The sequence below is a fragment of the Thermobia domestica genome, chromosome 5, assembly GCF_964235325.1.
Source record: "Thermobia domestica chromosome 5, izTheDome1.hap1.1, whole genome shotgun sequence".
Taxonomy (NCBI): domain Eukaryota; kingdom Metazoa; phylum Arthropoda; class Insecta; order Zygentoma; family Lepismatidae; genus Thermobia; species Thermobia domestica.
Genome location: NC_137458.1, coordinates 140,268,872 through 140,289,792, shown reverse-complemented (window position 1 = coordinate 140,289,792; position 20,921 = coordinate 140,268,872).

Here is a 20,921-nt window from a genome sequence, read left to right as displayed (position 1 = left end):
GGTTTGGAAAACTTTCTAATTATGTTTTTTTTTTAACTAATTTCATGATGGGGGCCGCAGTGGCTCAGTGGTAGAGCGTTCACCTCTGGTGCTAGGGGTCCCGGGTTAGATCCCAGTGAACTTTGTGGTGGACAAACACCGTGTGCGTGGGTTTTCTCGGGGTTCTCCCGTTTCCTCCCACTTTCTTCATTCCACCATTTAATTCATTGCTCATCATCACCGTCTCCTTTAACCTAACCGGCATAACCGTAAAACGTAAAACTCATTTCATTTTTTTAAATTTCATGATGCTGAGTCCAATTATGCTATTTTAAAAAAATAAATGTAAAAAAATACCTCCAGTCACCTATAGACCTTATGGTATTTGAATGCCTTGGAAAAGAGGTCTAAACGGGCCTATAACGTCCCGTCTAGACCTCATGTGGGTATTTATCTACATCTATTTACGTACGAGACTTAAAATTTGACATTTTTCGGTTACCCATAAACCTTTAGTTGAGGGCAGGGATACACCTACGGAGACAAATTGGGGCTCGACTTCCCACATTACTTCCTGTTCCCCAAATGAAGTTCGACTGTTAGGTCTTTACTTCAACATGTTTATTAAAGCAAATGAATGCTTATAATAGAACAAATAGAAGTGCCCATTCTTCACATGGGAAGAATAAGGTTTAAACGAACATAAAAGTGGAAATTTGAATGTTATAGACACTGCCCCACTTATAGAAACTGCCGAAGTTTTGGAAAGGCTGAAATACGTTTTTGATTAATTTCAATTAAAAGCTTATGTACCAGACTTCTTACCTCTAACTTTAACAAACACTCACATAAAGTTTTATTAGTAAAAAATTTGAAATTTGAATATTATAGAAATTATTCCCTTTCCCCAATGTAACCTGAACACTCAAAACATGTATTCTCCTATTTTTGATTAAAAGTTTAAATATCGAATCCCTCTCCTCTATCTCACATTTAGCAGTTTCACAATAAAGAGTCGAAGTTCGTAAAATAGAATTTACCCTACTTTCGCTATTTCAGAGCGGAATTTTCTGAAAGCACGGAAATTCAACTTCAGTTAATTTTAATGGAGAGCTCAAATGTCATGTTTTGTTTTCCTAATGTCAGATACTTCATTCTTTGAAAAAGATTTGAACCCCTTATATACATAATTTTAAAAATGCCTTCTTATGATTTGTTTTCGTGGCGGAGTCACCTGTCCAAATTTTGTTTCTACCTATAAATATTCCTTTGTGTTTATGAGTGAATTACTTATACTACTGTATTTAATAATATTGATCTGAAGAAAAAAATCTAAACAACGTCAACTCATAACAATTATGAATTTCCTAAATTCAATAATTAGTACAACACTGATCAGTGGCATAGCCATAAATATACTATACCAAAGAAAGTACTAATTATTGCGTAACGAAAAAAAACGCTTACACACACACAGACGTACACGTACACATACAACAAACATTATGTGACGTTTTCGGTTGAAATGTGGGACATATGGTCAGCCAGAGTGCTTCATGGGCTCTTGTGACACGAATTTTAGTATTGTATTTCATCATATAGAGGTGAGGCGAACTTCAGGTGAGACAGATAAGAAAGAAGTTAAATTGTTTCCAGTTTTCTGTAGTTACACAGTATTGAAATACTGACGAACTTTGGTAAATAATAAATTAATCTTCCTGACGCTTCAGCCATGAAAGACTATGACTAGCTACATGGCTCACATTCAACTGGATGAGGAGCGACAGTGCATCGGTTCCCAGGCGCCATTATGTGTGTCTTTCTAGATCACAGTTCGCCACCTCTTAATTCACTAACAATGAGGTTAAACTAGATCTAAATAATAATATTATTTTTAAAGAAAAATAAACATCCACCTTCTTTTTAAGTGGTATCTACTCGTATCTGCAGATGGTAAATTTTGATGGCTATTGTAACGAAACATTGTTTTAAAAAATTAAGACTGTTATATATAACACTGAAATCTTATGTAGGGTTTAAAATATAGCTTATGAGAAGTAAGTTTTTCTTTAAACATCTCATGTAGAGCTTGTTTCTCATGACAAATTATCTGCATAAAAGAGTCTTAACAATTCTAAATAAAAGAGTCACAAATGAAACACACTACATGAAAGCAGAATCTATTTCAGTATCACTGTACTAAATGGGAGTGGATTTGGGCCAAACCAACTCTCTGCCTACGTCTTTGATACTGATTATTCATGAATTTTGTTGCCCTCCTTTACCTAACTAGATGCAGACAGTTTACTATCGCATAACTATATGAGAGCGATCTTATCCTTTTCTTCGATTTTTCTCCATTTTTACTTACAAGTGTCGATAGGAGAAAAGAAAGTATGGTGATCGTAAAACGACTAAGATTTTGTTTATATGTCATTTATAAATCTACAATGTTGTACTAATCATTCGTTAGGAAAATGTTTAATAGGGTTCCTATTTATTGTTAATATTTACTATATCGTCAAATATGACACATGCGATTTTACTGACATTACATTAACAAAATTCCATAAATAACTCTACTACTTGCTAATCATTTGTAATTACAAAGTCTACATACGGTAGTCTGTTTTCAGTCTGTTTTCTTCGAACAAAGTTTTGATAAAAAAAGAAAGAAAGAAAAGGAAAGAAAGAAATGTATATTTCACAAATGTTTCAATAATACCTGTAGTATAATATATTTTTGTTTAAGAAATCAGAGCGAAAAAGTTCAGTACGGTGGTCCGTAAGCACTAAATATATACCATGGGAGTGATTGGGTGTAAATAAAGAAAACTAAAGCTTTCCTTTGGTGTAAATAACTTGTATTCCACTTAAAAACTAATAGTTTTATGTGGCTTAGAAAAAAATATACCTTTGTTTACGCAAAATAAGAAGTAACTTATTTCTAAATCTCAATGATATTTGAATGCCTTTTCAAGCCTTCCAGTTATTGTTTATAATAGCAGATTGTCCTGTGAATTTAATCCAAAGTGTATCACATACGAATAGCCGAGAATGTAATATATATATATATATATATATATATATATATATATATATATATATATATATATATATATATATAGAAAAGCCAAGAGATCAGGCCCTGATATTCAAACAAACATAGGAGAAGGTGATAAGACTAACACTATATAACTATAAACTATTGCAATAGAACAAGTGTTGGAACTCTGGATAAATAAACAGATCCTATTTACAGCATCAACACTATTGGCATACGCAACGGCCACTGAGGACTTATGTTGAACAAAATAGCTTAATAAACAAATAAACACAATGCACTATGAAACAAAAGTGTACACCATAAAAGACAATGATAGCACAGCATTTAAATGAATTCTAAGCAAAAAAAAGATGTTCACTTAAGGCATTCCACCCATTTACCCCCGCACCATGCGCCCAATTACCCCGTGGAGGTATTTGGAAGGAACAAATTTTAACAAAATTTTAACTGCCTCACAGTGTGGATTCAAGATTGCTGCTCTTCACGGCACCATCCTTATGATGTTTTTCAGCAGCACGAAAAATTCTGGTTCAAAACATTAATAGATGAGCAATTTATTGTAACTCAAACCAAAACACATACACACCTGAAACTGGGTTTCAAATACGTCATTTCTCAATCAAATCAGGTTTTGGTTTTTTGTCATTATTACACCCTCTCAAAATTCACCTAAGCTTTTTTTTTTCTAATCAACATCTACCTACCCAAAATTTGTGTGTTATTAAATTCCATAGAAATATACTGAAATGTAAAATATTTATATAAATTTTTAAAAAGTTTTTCGCCCAATACCCCCTTCTACTCTCTCTCTCTTTCTCTCTTTCCAAAATATATACCAAAATGATTATTAATATTTAAAAACATGTTTTACAGGGTGGCGCGTATTGTATCTACCAACTTCAAATGAAAATACAAAGGTGTGTTATGCAAGTTTTAATGCAAAACTGTTATGGAATATAAGTATATGGACTGGCAATTTGTACACTGTACAACACTTGTCGAAGGAGCTCACTAAACTTTAAAAATAACGTCCTGTAAATGTCCGCCTTTTTCCTGGATGCACTGCTGCAGGCGACGTGGGAAGGCATTCATCACACGCATTAACGTATCCTGTGGAATGGAACTTATCACATGACGAATGGCAGTCTTCAGTTCGTCAATTGTCTTCACGCGATTGGCAAAGACCCTTTCCTTAACATATCCCCAGAGGAAGTAATCAGGAGCTGTTAAATCTGGGGAACGGGATGGCCATGAGACATCGCCAAATCGGGATATCACGCGGTTTGGAAATGTTTCTCTGAGTATAGACATACTTTGGCGTGCCGTGTGTGCCGTAGCACCGTCTTGCTGGAAATAAACGTTATTGATCACACCCCTTTCCTGCAATTCCGGAATGAGAAACGTCTGTAACATATGGCAGTAGCGGTCGGAATTTACAGTTGTTGCATGTCCGGCGTCATCCTCAAAAAAATAGGGACCAATAATGCCACACATTCCAACTGCACACCATACCACAACTTTTGGGCTACCTTGAGGCTTTTCATGTAATGAACGAGGATTCTCCTGAGACCAATACCGGAAGTTTTGCTTATTAACATACCCAGTCAGGTGGAAGATTGCTTCATCGGACATCAAAAGTTGTTGGAGGAACAGTGGATCTCGGTTAATCAACTCAAGAATGTTCTGGCAGTTATTGAGTCTGTTTTCCTTATCAATGGCTCTCAACTCTTGTACCACCTGCAGTTTATACGGATGGAACTTCAAATCACCCAGCAAACGACCCAATGAACGTCGTGTCAAATGTAATGTTCGTGCATGTTGCCGTGCTGAACGTTTGGGACTGCGTTCCATCGCTACGCGCACTCGTTCCAAGTTTACATTTGTTCGAACACTTCGTCCACGACCTGGTGATTTCCGGTTCACAACACTACCTGTGGCCCGCCACTGTCTCACCCATCTCAGAATACTGTGTCTCTCGGGTATAGCAACATGGCGATCATCACTGTTTCGTCGCAGTGCCCGCTGAGCCTCACTGACAGAACCGGTTCGGATAAAGGCTTCCACCGCCGCAATTCGCGTCTGCACAGACCACCGCTCCATGGTAAACTAATTGCCAGAGGCCCTGCTATTCAGTGCCGTAAGCATGCGCAGCATTCGTACGCGCATTTGATCAGGGTTGCCAACTGCAACTGGTAGATACAATACGCGCCACCCTGTAGTATACCATTGTACAAAAATGACATATACCTAACTAGTTATATGTATGAATAAATATAATGCATTGAGCTGAACAAAACCACATATTTGAAGGTAAATTCTTATGCGTAGTATCGAGAAAATCGAGAAAAATGCTTTTGTAGGAATGAAAACTATGCGGTTCTTTAACCAATAATAACAGACAGTGTTTAATTTTACTGAAAGAGATAGTTATTTGCTTACGTAATGTATGAGTAGTTTAATGCACTGTTAACTAGCAAATTGTAGATCTTCGTATTTTTCGAAGTGACACACACGCTCCTTTACACACATAGGATTACTACTTATAACTTAACCTTACAATTCAACTACCGTGTGCCATATGCTTTTATTTTCTATTATACTTACTCATTCTTTAGATTATAATCCAGTTCCCGAAAACGATACTGGGATACTAGTTTCTGATATTCTTTCTAATGTGTTGATTTTAGCCAATCTGAATCAAGGACCTGCATCTCTTAAATTCCAGACAAGACGAAACAGTTGTCTCCCAAACAGAGAAAATAAATTAATGGCATCTCCAATCAATCAATAGGCGTGGGAGATTCGAGTTCGATCTCCGGTGGGGGGCTGCGATGGCTCAGTGGTAGAGCGTTCACCTCTGGTGCATGGGGTCACGGGTTCAAATTCTGCTCCCGCTAAGTGAACTTTGTGGTGGACAAACACCGTGTGCATGGGTTTTCTCGGGGTTCTCCCGTTTCCTCCCACTTTCTTCATTCCACCATTTCATTCATTTCTCACAATCACCGTCCCCTTTTGCCTAACCGGCATAACCGTGGGACGTAAAACTCAAAGATTTCATTCTTTTTGATCCCCGGTGGAAGTTCATGTGGTTTGGATCCCACAATAAGTTCACGTTTTATGTAGCCTCGATACTCAAAGAGACGCTAAACACAAATCAAATCAAACCAAATCGATAATAGCAGTATCGCGTTTCCTCTAAAATAAGATCGAACCTATTTTTAGGTAACCAAAGGACGCATTCCGGTTTTTATCTATTTATACAAATATCGAGGCTTTTATATATCCAAAAGATAAATTCGGGTTTTTATCTATTTATACAAATATAAATATAGCATCTTTCTACATGTATTATGAGTAAATCAACCATTTTGAGGTCTGCAACTACTGGGCCAGAGTATGGCTTAGCGTGTTTGCACACGATACCGACAAAATAGGAGGAAGCCCCGATAATATCGGTGTCGGTGTCGGCGTACTTTGCACACGTCGCCGAAAATATCGGTGGAATCCCCGATAATATCGTTGCCGGTGATGAGTGAAGTAAGCGACACACACAATATATTCTGCACTGTTTCTATTAATATAAATCTTCTCCATATATGAAAACAAATAAATGTAATAATAATCGGGAAAATTATTTTTTAAAACAAGGATTACAAAAACTGTTTTGAAGAGGTGTGGAGAACGGTACAAAACTTAGAAAAAATAGGCCTATGCCTAAACATGTTTAGATTTAACAGTGCCGTTTTAAATATAAGTCGTAAACATACTATTTTTGTTTCGATGAGAATTGATGCTGCGGTACATTGCCAACTATATTTGTTTTTAATTTTTGTTGAAACACTGTTACATATTGTATGTATGTATATTATTTTGTTTTCCATGCAATTAACACTAATGTCATAGTAGATTAAATTATAAGATTCGAATTAGTGATTTTGTTTTACATTGCTCCATACATACACTGGCGCAAATCCCGGGGGGATGAAGGGAACGTGTCCCCTCCAATCTTGGAACTGGGGAGGTTTCCCCCCCAATAATCCGATTTGAAATGTGTTTTTTGGGGGAGAAATTTGATTATTTGTGTCCGGTCGCCAGAAAGGAAAGTGAGATGAAATTAATGTCCACTCAGAATAAGCCTCGAAAGTGCCCGCCTCCCAATGTTGAAGACAACTCTGCTCCCCTGATCCTCCACAGCATTGTTTCTCGACTGATCTTACCCGGCCCCCTCCCCAATGTTGAAGACAGATTTGCGCTGTTGCATACATACCTGTCGTTCCTCGTTTCTTTTTGTTCATGAACTCAAAATCCTGGGCAAGGCTTGCATAAACTTCTCGCCATGGTTTTTGTTTTCCAATTCTGTCCTTGAAAGAGTCTGTTATCTTATCCCATATGCAAGGTTTACATTACACAAGTTCAATGTGGGTTAAAATATGGAATGGAAAAATTCTTGCCATCTCTACCAGTCACTGTAGCTAAATTGCAGAACTCTATGAGGGGGTTGATCCCGGTACAAAGGGAAGTGGATACATAGTTTTGGTCTTTGTTTTCAATTGCCCTTCCACAAATTCTTTTTAAAAATGGGGAATTTGGGATAGTTTTGGGAGTGAGAAAAAACATTTGCAACAAGTGAAGCATGAAGTCACATCCCTGTTGTTGAGATCCCACTCAAGAAAATGCCAAATGAGTCACTTGTCCTTGAAGCTTTGCAAAGAGTGTTTGATTGTGCTGGTTTCGTTACAAAATAATAATAATCCTATTTTGACTTGTCAACAAATATTCTATTCAATCATTGCTTATTGAGTGGGACCGGGAAAAGTGATCTTGCACACAATTCTGATGAAAATAAAAGGAAGTAATAATAATCAGGATTTTTTCCATATGCTTATGTTCACACAGGCACGTAGCCAGGATTTCGTAACAGGGGAGGGGAGGATATGAAATTCTGAAGGCCCAGGAGATCGATCAATCTAAACTACTTTATTATCAACACGTATTGGTTTGTTAGGACAATAAAATGATGATATGTTGGTAAGTATTTTAATAAAAAACTCTGAAGAAATCTCGAGTAAAATAATAATAAAAAACGTACTGAAAAAGATTTTACAATATATACGTCCTTCCTCTGTTTATTCAAATATAACAATTTTCCTTTCATTATGACCTCAACTATTATAAAAAGTACATACTCAACAATGTCTTATAAACTACTTTACAATAGCTGCATTCCTTTCTCTGTTGAATTAAATTCTAACAGAGATTTCTTTCCACATAATTTTTTGTTTGTATTATTCCGTCAACTACTGTCGGTTCCAAATGACAGGTTATTAAAGGAACAGTAGAAAATTGTTCTTGAAATAACATGTTTGATACTGCAAGGATGCGATGACGAAAAATTATGAAAAAAAAAATGGCCACACTGTTACACAACGGCACTATGCTTTTGGAAGCTTAAAATCTCCCTGACTAGTAGCAGAATCTGAGAATTCCGTAACTTTTCTTGAAATTTCAAATTCCCTGACTCTTCCAGGATATCTCGCTTACCTCGCCACCATGTATTGCAAGTAATACAAATCTCCTAATAAGAAAGAGTAACCAAAAGCTTCCTGTAGTTTTTTTTAACGCTGATCCTTCTTTTTCTCATTTCATTTTGTTTCATCCTTCCTTATTTTTTTTCATTTCCGGTCTCGAAGGGGGGGGGGGTCCGGACCCTTCGGACCCCCCTTGGCTACGTGCCTGGTTCACAGTGTATCAAACTTTGAAAATTACGCTTAAATTAATTTCCAAAATGTATTAAAATTCAAATGCATTAATAGATTTAAAAATATACCATCAAAGAGTGTTGTGTGTGTGAGAAAGAGAGAGAGAGAGAGAGAGAGAGAGAGAGAAAGAGTGGAAAATAATCAAGAAATTGGTTATCTAAATTTCCTATATTCTATTTGGTAATAGCTATTTAGAGGGAAACCAGTACTCTTCAGACTTCCCACATTTTATATTTATTTAATAAAGGGAATTAGCTACTCCAAAACAGAGACTGTAAAATATAGAAAGCTGTTCCGAAGTTGTTTATAGGACAAGATAATAATAATATTATTATACAATTGTAATAGAAAAAAATGGAAACAACAAAACTCCAAAGATAAGAACGAAACAAGAATACACAGCGCCTTGTCACCCTCTCTTCATCTAACCCAGTGGCCGGCCGACATTATCGGCCGCATGTGCATCCAATCATAAGAAAACATTGCCCCCGACAAAATCGGGGGCTTGGCCGACAGCATCTACGTGTCGGAGGATCGGTCGATAATGTCGGTGGCGTGTGCAACCTACGATTTGAGTACATTGAAGTCGATTTCACCGCCGACATTATCGGCGCTTCCACCGATATTATCGTTGCTGTGTGCCGTATTCTTGGAGAAGGGCATATATTACTAGCAATCTGACAAGTTATGCCAGGGCTTATTTTCTAGTTGGTTCTTATTTTTATAGAAACACAGTAACAGGAAGAAAAAGGATCCTTATGTGACTTTCTTAATAAAGCCGAAAAGACGTTACTATGTAGGAGCACTTTGTTTTCGGAAGTTTGGTTTCAACAGTTTATAAGACTATATAAATAAGTTAGGCATAATCAACATATCTTTAAAGATTTATTACTCAATAACCTAGATTTACCTTTATGTACTATGTATAAAATTATAATATTCAAATATGCACCACTATACATTTCGTAAACTTACATGTTATTACGAAGTATTTTTTTTTTTAATATGATTCTGTTAATTTGAATAATTGGCAACTCTAAGAAAGGGTACTATGATGAGAAATTCTGTAGTCACTGGAGCATGAGCAAGCTTAACCACTTCAAAATGAATCATCTGTATATTGTGCGTAGGGTACGAGACGCAACGATTAAAAAAAAAAAAAAAAAAAAAAAACTACTAACTAACTCTATTGCCTATGGAACCCGGAGGTTGAATACCGATAAGCAGTCGGAATTTGATTAGACGCAATGAAAGGTTAGGAGGTAGTACTGAAACATAGATGATTAAGAAAAACGAATAGATGAAGTTTACATTTAAAAAATGCATAAATTAAACAAAAGTCAAATGAAGGGCCAGGGGGAAGAACGCTTTCAGTCCAAAAAAAATCGATATCTCCAACACCAATTTTCTAATTTGCTGTAAAAATAAGTTTTTTCTTTATACAATATTTACCTTGATATAAACTTAAAACTATTTTTCTAACAATGTAATTAGAATGGTTATTTAATGAATAACGCTTTTTTTCCTCTCCTGAAAAAATTCATTAAATGGACTGAAAGCGTTCTTCCCCCTGACCCTTCAAATATTTCAATCTATGCCTTACCTAGAAAGAAGAGGAGATGTAATATTTTCTTGCTTGTAGAACATGTACTCGTGAGACTTATTACAGTATTCAATATAATTTGGAGTAGACACGTTCACCACCCACTTAGGTTCTTGATACAGCCCTAAATTCTCTTCGTTTCCCTCCTATCTCATCGGTATTGAAAGTCATTGCTAGTTTTTTTTTTCTTTCTTGTAGGATGACGCGAGAATTCAGGGGTGCATGATGGGCCTAACAGAGAGACAGGTGACCCTGCTATAAGCGTTTTGAATCCTAGATCTTGCGGATACAGGTTCAACATGGCAACAAAATATTACAATGAAGGGTAAGGGGGAAAAAGAAGGAATGTCACAAAATTGCATTTTCGAGAAAACGGCGTTTTAATATTGCAAACCGCGTAAGAAGAATAGGGTTAGTTAAATCTTTTGCCCATTTTATATGGACATTTCTACATCTACGCATGCATGGCATATACAGTCAAATAGAACCAAGAGTCACCAACAGATAGGGCAAAGCACCCGAAAAAGCACATACATGGACATTCGTTGTTTTTTCCCCTTACCCTTCAACTTAATTATAATTATTCTATTTTAGCTTCTCACTAATAAGTAAGTTGGGCTTAATTTTACATAAGTGTACTGTAACTACAAAAATTACAGGGTGACATCCAGAAGTCCTAAAGTGCAGAAGTCCTAAAATGCAGAAGTCCTAAAAATATAGGCATTAGACCTAAATTTTAGGTCCTGTGCCATTTTTGCAGAAATTACTACATAGTCATTTAGGGGTGTAGCCTGCAAATTTTTCTAGGGGAGCATGATTTTTATATATTAAAAGCAAATCAAAAGTTTATTTCCAGATTACGAAAGCTTCAATAAGACAATAAATTTATACATATTACACATGTACACAAATACATAATATTATTATATTTTCAGTTAGTTCCTTTTTGAAACCTGGACCTTGACAGAGCGTAAATTTAAAATCACAGCTTGTGGGAAATGTACGAATCAGGTAGTTATAAGAAATCGGAAACTGTTCATGGAAATCCATTTGTTTGACTGTATTTATCTTCTGTACTCTTATATAAAAGAGTAAAGATGAGTGACTTTTTAAGCATACTGCTACAAGTAGAGTCGTTAAATTTTAATTATAAAATATAATTTTCTTATGAAAGCAGGACATAAGAAAGAATTTTTGGAAATAAGTATCGTAAAACGGGTGGGGCAAGATTTTTTTAAAGGGTAGTGTATCTCGCAAGTTTCTGAAGCTAGTAAAATGAAACTTGGCATATAATCTTTCCTGTTAAAAAAACTGAAAATTGAACACATAAAAAGGAAAGAGCAAAGGGAGCACTTTTTTAATGTTCGAATTCCCCATTACTGACTCAGAAAATATGTAAATAAATTAAGGAAGGATTTGTTTAAGCTAGATGCGTGAAACTCGGTATTTGAACTTTTAACTAAAAGTAATAAAATACTATATGTTTCAGTATCTTGAAAATTACACTTCTAAGGGGAAGGAGGGTCAATTTCTATAATATTAAAATATCCCACTGCTTATAAGATTTGGGCAGAAAACTCTTTTCCTTTAGGCCTCGGTTATTCCAGTTAAGCAAATGAGAGTACAAAGTGGCTAATTAATTAGGTTCTTTTAATTATTTTAACATGTTGACGTAGTTTAATTCTTTTAACACTGTATTCTTTCACATTTTATTATAAACATCCTTCATTTGCTGTAATTATTAAACACGTTTAAGAACAAAAGAGTAACTCATAATAGAAACAATTTCTGCAGGAACAACTGGTAGGATTCAGCCTCTTGTTGTGTTCTTTAGGCCGTTAAAAATTTTCTTGAGACATTTTTCTGACACTGTCCTTCTCTACAATTATAACATGAGTTTACATCTCCGTAATAATATAATTAAGATCTCATCACTGATTCATAATCAGTTTTCTTTTCCTAGATTTGCTAATCTTATTGGGTATGCATGATATAAAAGCGGTTATTGGAAGAAAAACCATCTGTGTTTGAAAATTTTCTTTCAAAGATTGTGCAGCATTTTGCGATTTGTGCACAGTTATCGCCGTAATAAGGTGTGTGTGGTGTACACAATGTTTATGCATCACACACTTTTTTACTATATATCATTACCGTAAAACGTTTTCCCAATCAATTAATAATTCCCAATCAATAATTATAACATTTGAGGATATAAGAAGTTCTGACATAGAGTGAAGCGAGGGGACTCACTATAAATAAGTAACCCTTGCCAATTACAGAAACATTTAATTTTTATTTTATTTATTAATTTATATATTCTACTTCGTGAATTTATTTCTCCCTAACGAATAATTTTCATTTTGAAGAGTGGACGTTTCGGTGTAAACATTAGAGCTTTTACACCGAACCAGCCTGACCTTAACCGGCGAACGTCCTTACACCGAGCAATCCGTACACCGAAACGCCCTGCACCAAAACGTCCTACACCGAAACAGCCGTATCCCAGGAGTAGTTAATTACGAATATGACAATTACTTGCTACAGAAAGACTTCTGTACAAGAAATATATGTGTAAAAATAATTTACTTCAAAACAACACAAGGAAAGCAAAATTTATGACGTACATAACTAAAACACAATATTATGTTACTAATATGAAGTCAATGGTGTGGAAATAGAGAAAAACAGACATTATGAAAGATCTGGGAATCACATTTGGTAGAAAGTTAAAATTTTGTCAACATAGAAATATATCATGGAAAGAGTAAGAAAGGACAATAGGCTTCATTTATTTATTTATTTATTATTTCAGAACGATAGAATATGTATTTATACAAATAACTTGTAAGAACTAAGGCTCTGTAATATGAAACAGTATATCTAAAACTTGACTAACAGATTGACAGTATTCTTCTTACGGACGCGATGGTAGCGCCACAAGAGATTTTTAGGACTTCTGCACTTTAGGACTTCTGCACTTTAGGACTTCTGCCTCGGTATGATTTTTAGGACTTCTGCCTTTTAGGACTTCTGCATTTTAGTACTTCTGCACTTTAGGACTTCTGCATTTTAGGACTTCTGCACTTTAGGACTTCTGCACTTTAGGACTTCTGCCATTTAGGACTTGTGTGTGCCGCGAAATAATTTTTAGGACTTGTGCATTTTAGGTCTAATGCCGTTTAGGACTTCTGCATTTTAGGACTTCTGCCATTTAGGACTTCTGCCGCGTCCCCAAATTACAGTCTCTACACTAATTCAATTTGTTTAGCTTTACATAGTTTTCAGATTTTTATGTACACAATAGTAATAAAAATAATCAACACTTTAAAAGCAATCAATATTATACAGATAGATACAATACAGATATTTAAAAATAGAATAAAATGAAATTTCCAGTTTAAAATTCGATAATTTGAAAGTGAATTTTTATGAAAGCTGGAAGGAAACGCGGAAAGCTCTGAGAAAACTCATGGGAAAACGATGTTGCCCACCAGAAATTCATACGATTTGGGATCGAAGGGCCTCTCGGACCAGATGTGAGCATTTTATCACTGAGCTACCGCGTTCTCTCCTCCTCCTCCTTAGGTTTGAGCTTCTGATGCACTTTGGCGGTACCTACAAGACCATCGATTTTCTTATGACCGATAGGTTGCTTCTGATGAAATACGTGTACCCGTTTACACGCATCCAATTCTAATAGTTTTTAGAGCTTTACTCATCAGCGGTACCTCTTTTTGTGCCTCTACTTTTTATCTGGAAGGAAGACTTCGATTCTTTCTTCATTTCGTGGATTTATTTTCTTTTTTTCCTTTTTTTTCAACTTGTGAATTTGTCAAATTATAAAGATTGGTCAAATGATATTCTGCGCTAATGATGATTTGCAATTAAATTTAATTTTTTTGTAGACAATATTTTTCTAACAAGGTCAGGAAAGGGGGAAACGAAACTCACCTAAACAATTTATATCTATCCCAATATAATTAATATTATCGTCCGAATTTTTTTTTTAGAGATGATCGCAGAAATGTTAACTGAAGTTTATTACTATTGTTATTTTATGAAATAAACTATTCCGATAAATATAGCGAAATAATAACAAATAAGATTTTTTCTGAATCTATCATATATTATTACTATTAATGTACAAATTGTTAACAGTGAGCTTGATTATCAACAGTTATTAAGATTCTACATTTCGCCTTTCGTGAAAATTCTACCCAAAAACCCAAATGCAGGCTTCAATTTATTTACCTAATGTAAGTAGGAGCGAATATAGCAAAAGCGGGATAGACATTTTGTTCCTGACTTTTCAATGTTTTATGGAAAATAGAAATTACTCTAGCGTATTAATATACTGTTGTTAGCAAATTTTAGAATATATTTTCCTCATTAGAAGATATAAAGTTTTTAGAGCGAATGTGGATACAATTTTTCTTTTTCAATGTCACAATTTTATGCACCAAATCTAAGGGAGACGGTGATGATGAGATAGATAATAATGGTGGAGTTGTCCCGCGTAGCGTAGTTGCTAACGCTCTCAGCTTTGTCGCCAGAGGTCCCGAGTTCGATGCCTTGCGGGTGCACTCGATCGAAAAGGTGTAAGAGCTTTTTCAGACGAGTCCTGAGTGAAGTATTTCCTCATTCACATCAAACCGGGATAGTACCTAACTTCCGAGTCCCAGGCCGCTTCCTTCCTACCTTCCTTATTTCTTCGGATAATGTGCTCGCCGAGGGACGTTATCCCCACATGTGATGGGTTTAAGGCGTTAGATACCGGTGATGTGGGGAATATGTATAGATAAATAAATAAATAATAGAATGACGAAAGTGAATAAAAACACGAAAACCCTAAAGAACCACGCATGAGGTGTCTGTATACCACAAAGTCCACTTGGAAGAGCTAGGATCAAACCACGGACTTGAAGCACCAAAGGTGAGCGCTCTACCAATAAGCCACTGCGGCCGCAATGCGACAAATGTAAAGCCTAACATCTGCAAACCTTCATGTACATCAAAAATGATCATGGTGCCTTTCGCATCTGAGAGTTTGTCTCTGAAAAGATTATCACTTACTCATCAACACCGAGGGCATACTTCTTGCTCTTAATTTATGTTAATTAAAACTTGTTTTTAATTTATGTTAGTGAGTGTTCTTGGACATTGAATAAAACAATTTTAAATTATATAATATTTTGAGGAAGGGACATGGACGTTTGGATCTTTCTGGGTAGGTCCTGATATTGACAGGATCTACAAACATGTGGGAAACGAAATAAATAAAATTTGTGTTCCATTTCAAAAAGGAAATTAAAAGAAAAAAAAAAAACATTACGGAACAGTTTTGGTAGATGTTCGAGTGCTAAGGAGGCAAAAATAACTTTTCCCAATTTTCAAAAAAAATATCCTAAAAATCAACTTTGTAACCTTCAACTTTGAAGGCAGTATATTATAAGTTTGAGTGATATTAGACTTAACTCCATTTATACAATAGGTTGTTGGAGTAAGATTGTTTATTTCAGTTTCTTTTTTCTCGTATTATAATTATGGAGATCTTTACTATTTATCAGATATAAATTACTACGTATATTACGTCTATGTACATTGTGCACATACATACAAGAATGAAATGAAATCTTTGAGTTTTACGTTCCACGATTATGCCGGTTAGGCTAAAGGAGACGGTGATAATGAGTAATGAATGAAATGGTGGAATGAAGAAAGTGGGAGGAAACGGGACAACCCCGAGGAAACCCACGCACACGGTGTTTGTCCACCACAAAATCCACTTGGCGGGGGCTGGGATCGAACCCGGGACCCCAAGCACCAGAGGTGAACGCTCTTTCACTGAGCCACCGCGGCCCTACATACAAGAATGAATTATTATTAGTGACTCAAACAGCAGTAGAGCTTTTTCGTGGTTAAGCGGTTAGCGTACGCGCCCTTGGCGTGGAAGACCCGGGTTCGATTCCCTGCGGTAGCCCATGTGGTTCGGATTCCACGTTAATCATAAGGCCCATCTCATATAGCTTCGCTGCTGAAAGGAACGTTTAACTCAAAGTCAACTCAACTCAACTCAAATAGCAGTATATTTGATTCCACAAACTAACCCTTTATTTCCTTAGTACATAGCTATTATGGCTTTCTTTTGCAATATTGAGATTGAGAATGCTAGATATTATAATTATACAGATATTAGTATTATACATCTACTCGCCAGTTACCATGTTATTTAAAGCGCATACATTTATTATTTTTCATTGTTGCTTCTGCGTAATTGATGAATCGTCATATGAAAACTACTTTTTGGATGATTCTTCATTTATTTTCCCTTCAACTTTTGGAGACGGTTACACTGTCTCTTCAGTAAAGACGTTCTTCATAGTATTTACTTTCCAATATCGTAGATACTCTATGTTATTTTTTAATAGGTTGTATTCTCATTCAAATGAAGACCAAACAAGGAAAGAAACAAATGAATTATCCAAAGTTGAATACATACTACCGAGCAGTTGGTGAACACAATATTTTCTAATGAAAAGAGTCTATAAAATTAGAACAGACTGTTCTATTAAGAAATTTGGTTTTCCAACATTCCTTCATACGTATATTACCCTGTTCGTTTGTGCGTTCATCCGTACGGAAGACGAAAAGAATGAATAAAAATAAGAAAAAAAATAAAATAAAAACTCATTAGCTACTTGATGGATCACCAGGAACTTTGGTCGGGATGTAGAGGTTCGAAAATTAGCAATCGAGTTCGTTGAGGTGATGTTTAAACCGAAAATGGTAGAGATTAGTCAGTTTCGATTTTAACATTGATCACTATAGGGCTAAAAAAGGGAATAGATGGCTAGAAACAGTTCCCTGCAACCGATAAAGTGTCTCAAGAATGCATTTTATCTCCCTCCTTAAGTCTCTACTAAAACCAAAAATGATATAAATACATATATGACAATGTCCGTTTCAATATTGATAAACATTGAGCAACGGATAAGATATAGCGAGAAGTGGTTTCTGAAATAGATTTAGTGTTCTAAGAATAGGTACTGTTTTCTGTCTTAACCCTCTTTTCTAACAAGAAGTGGCAAAAGTCAACCACGTCCGGTTTTAACGCTGATCGCTATGGAGTAAAAACGTAAAAGAGGGCGAGAAGCAGTTCCCAGTAGTTTCCTTAATTAAGCGTCCTAATAATATATTTCACTTCCACTCTTAATTTCTCTGTTTCAGCCGAAAGTGGTACATATCTACTACCACTTCGAGCTTCAATATTAATTGAAAAAATCACGCTATAATATCCAAATTCCTTCACGTTGTGTACACGTGACAGTGCTACTTGTTTTTATGTACTGTACACAGGCCTGCAAGGTAAGATATTGAATGTGAAAGATAGTACAATTTTTAATAACTGTATGTGAGAAAATTCCGTTATGTGGAATACAGTGTCGCCCTTCGCATCTTGCTTTCTCCATGCGACGCAGACGTATGCAAAGGAAAACAAATGACGTATTTGATTTAATGGTTCATTTTAAAAAGAAAATACTACTCGTTTCTGATTTCTATAAATATAAAATTATAAGAAAGGAACAAATAACACAGAACTGGATAATACTTAAAAAAAAAAAAAGTTGGTTAGATATATCCGTGATAAATGCAGTTCGATTCTCACATGGAGTCCTTTCAAGTATTTCTAAAAATGTAAGAAATATTCAAATTTTACATAATGGAGTTTACCATATATGAGAAGTTCTTTTCTTCTTTTTAAACACACGATTACTCGGAGAAAGATGTGACACATACGTAGCTTGGGATCCCCAGTACTATACTCTAAAGCAAGCAATTATTGATTGGCGTTACCTTTTAAATTTGATCTAGAAAATAGTCCTATCGTTTTTCATTAGATCTGGTGAAAACTTGCCTTTGAGTAAACGAAGAAAAATGGAGGTTCAAGAGCCTTATACGAAATAAATAAATAAATAAAATTAGGAGCAAGAGCGTCATAATTGAAGTGACCTCGTAGAATTATGGATTTCCGAAATACTGTTTACTTAGTATTTGAAAATACAATATAATTTGATTTTAATACTTATGCAATCTGCAAAATATCTTACACTAAACATTAAATAAAAAAGTTTTCCATGGATTCGGATTGTAAAAAAATTAAGACGCAATTCTATTATTAGTAGCAAATATTATTATTATTATTATTATTTGCTATGGATCAAGTAAGTAAGTGTTTTATTGACGTAAACTTCAATATAGATTACATGCATATTATAAAAGTGGCTTCAAAATATGCTTTCATTAGTAAATGGCTTTATTTATAGAAGAACTTATAGGCAAGTTCTACATATTCAGTTTTCAGTGACTGATAGATCCTTTTCAATCAGAGAATTAATACTACATATTACGTGAGACTAAATTAAGTTCTTTTTTTAAAATTTTATTTTGGTGTAGGTAGCTGTGAAAATAGTTAGAACTTATGCAGTTTGTTTCAAGCTTCATATGTATGAAATGCTAGATTCATTGCTTTTTATTTAACTCGAGAAATACTCTTCTATAGTTTCTATTTTCTTTCTTAAAAGAAAAATCTCCCTTTGTATGTAGTATCGTTACAAAGTAAACAGTCTTCTAAAGAAATTAAATAAGAGATAGATCTCCAAATAAAACTTATGATGATCATATCTCTTTAGTTACCTGTCTTACGAGATAATTCAGAGATACAAGAGAGAGAGAGAGAGAGAGAGAGTATTGCCTATGTATGTGTGGCGCAAGTGGACATAGACTTTTCATTTATTACGTATAAGCAATTTCTACTTTATGTTGATAATGACAGAGAATTAACGTCGAAGAAAATTGAAAATTAGCTTACAAACGTGTATCCCCTTCTTTATAGGATTGCTAGACATCTGGATTTTAGCACGATCATCAATTTTGAACGAATTATATATCAGCTGTGTGATTTCCAACCGAATGTATTATCAGTGTCGTCTTCAAACTCATTTACAATGAATCTTTACATTTCGTTTCCCGTCAAATTTCGACTTCTAATCGTTGCATCTCCTACCTTAAGTTTAACATATTTACTGTATGATTCATCGTGAAGTGGTTACGCTTGATCATGGTCTACTAAATCCCGAAATTATCTTTACAGTACGCTTTCTAGGGTTTCCAAATCCACAGTTATATATACACAGTTTGTAATAACATGTAGGATTACGAAATGCACAGTACATATTTGAATATTATAATTTTATATATAGTAAATAAATGGGAACTTATTTTAAACCATTGAATACAGGGATGTACGCATAAACTTATTTCAGAAAGGGTCCAAATTCAATATGACTATAAATTACATTAAAAGTTATCAAGTCACTCCTAAATTTAGACTAAATTTTCGAAAAGTGGGGATTTCGGAGGAATCAGAACTCCAGGAACCACTCGCTGCGAATGTCCCTATTTGGGTAGTAAATCTTTTCAATATACTGATTATTCGAACAACCTTGTAAATTATTGATTTCATTTGAGTTAAGCTACCCTTTCAGCAGCAAGGCTATATGAGACGTGGACCTACCGCTTAACGTGAGATCCGAACTACATGAATTACCATCAAGAATCAAACTCGGATCAACCGCGCCTATTGACTGAGGATGTTATTCAGCTATCTCTTGGCATTAGAAAACAGTTCTTTGGCCTTCTCAGAAATAAATTTAAAAAATGGCTGCCATTGGCTCAGATTGGCTTAAATCAACAAACGCGGAAGAATATCAGAAACTATGGAAAGACAATATTCTTGTCAGGAACTGGATACTGAAGAATGAACAATTATAATAAAAAATAAGAACATGTGACACAGTTGAATTGTAAGGTTGAGTTGCAAGTAATATATGCGTAAAGGAGTGTCTGTGTTACTGTTTGTAAAAGACAAACATTAATAAATAGATCTATAATTTCTTAATTAACCCCTTCAGTGTGGGTGGCGAGTTAACTCGTGTTTTCAAAACGCACCTGCTGTGCGGATGGCGTATATATACGCTTTCATTTTGCTTTGGCTATTTTGTATTGTGCATGGCGAATATACGGTACTTGGGCACAGTATGAGTAATGTTATTCCCGACAATATTTAGCGAGTTTGCGCTCACCTAGGAACCCCAAGAGACCAGACAGAAAAATTGGGCTTGATCTGTTGAGGCATTCCCAAATTTTGTGTAACCTAACCATATTATTATTATTATTATTATTATTATTATTATTATTATTATTATTATTATTATTATTATTATGATAACCATAAATACGACAATGACAAGTTATAGTAGCTAATTACGCACTGAAGGAGTTAAGAGTTTATTTTACTACTCATGTAATAAGTAATTCAATAACAATTTCTGTCAAAAAATAAAAATCAGTTGTTATTGGAAATAAACGACACAATTTCTAGAGTCGTAAATCCTCTTTTCGTTTACCTTGAAAACTACGAATGAGAACTTATCTTTGACATGTGATTTTATTT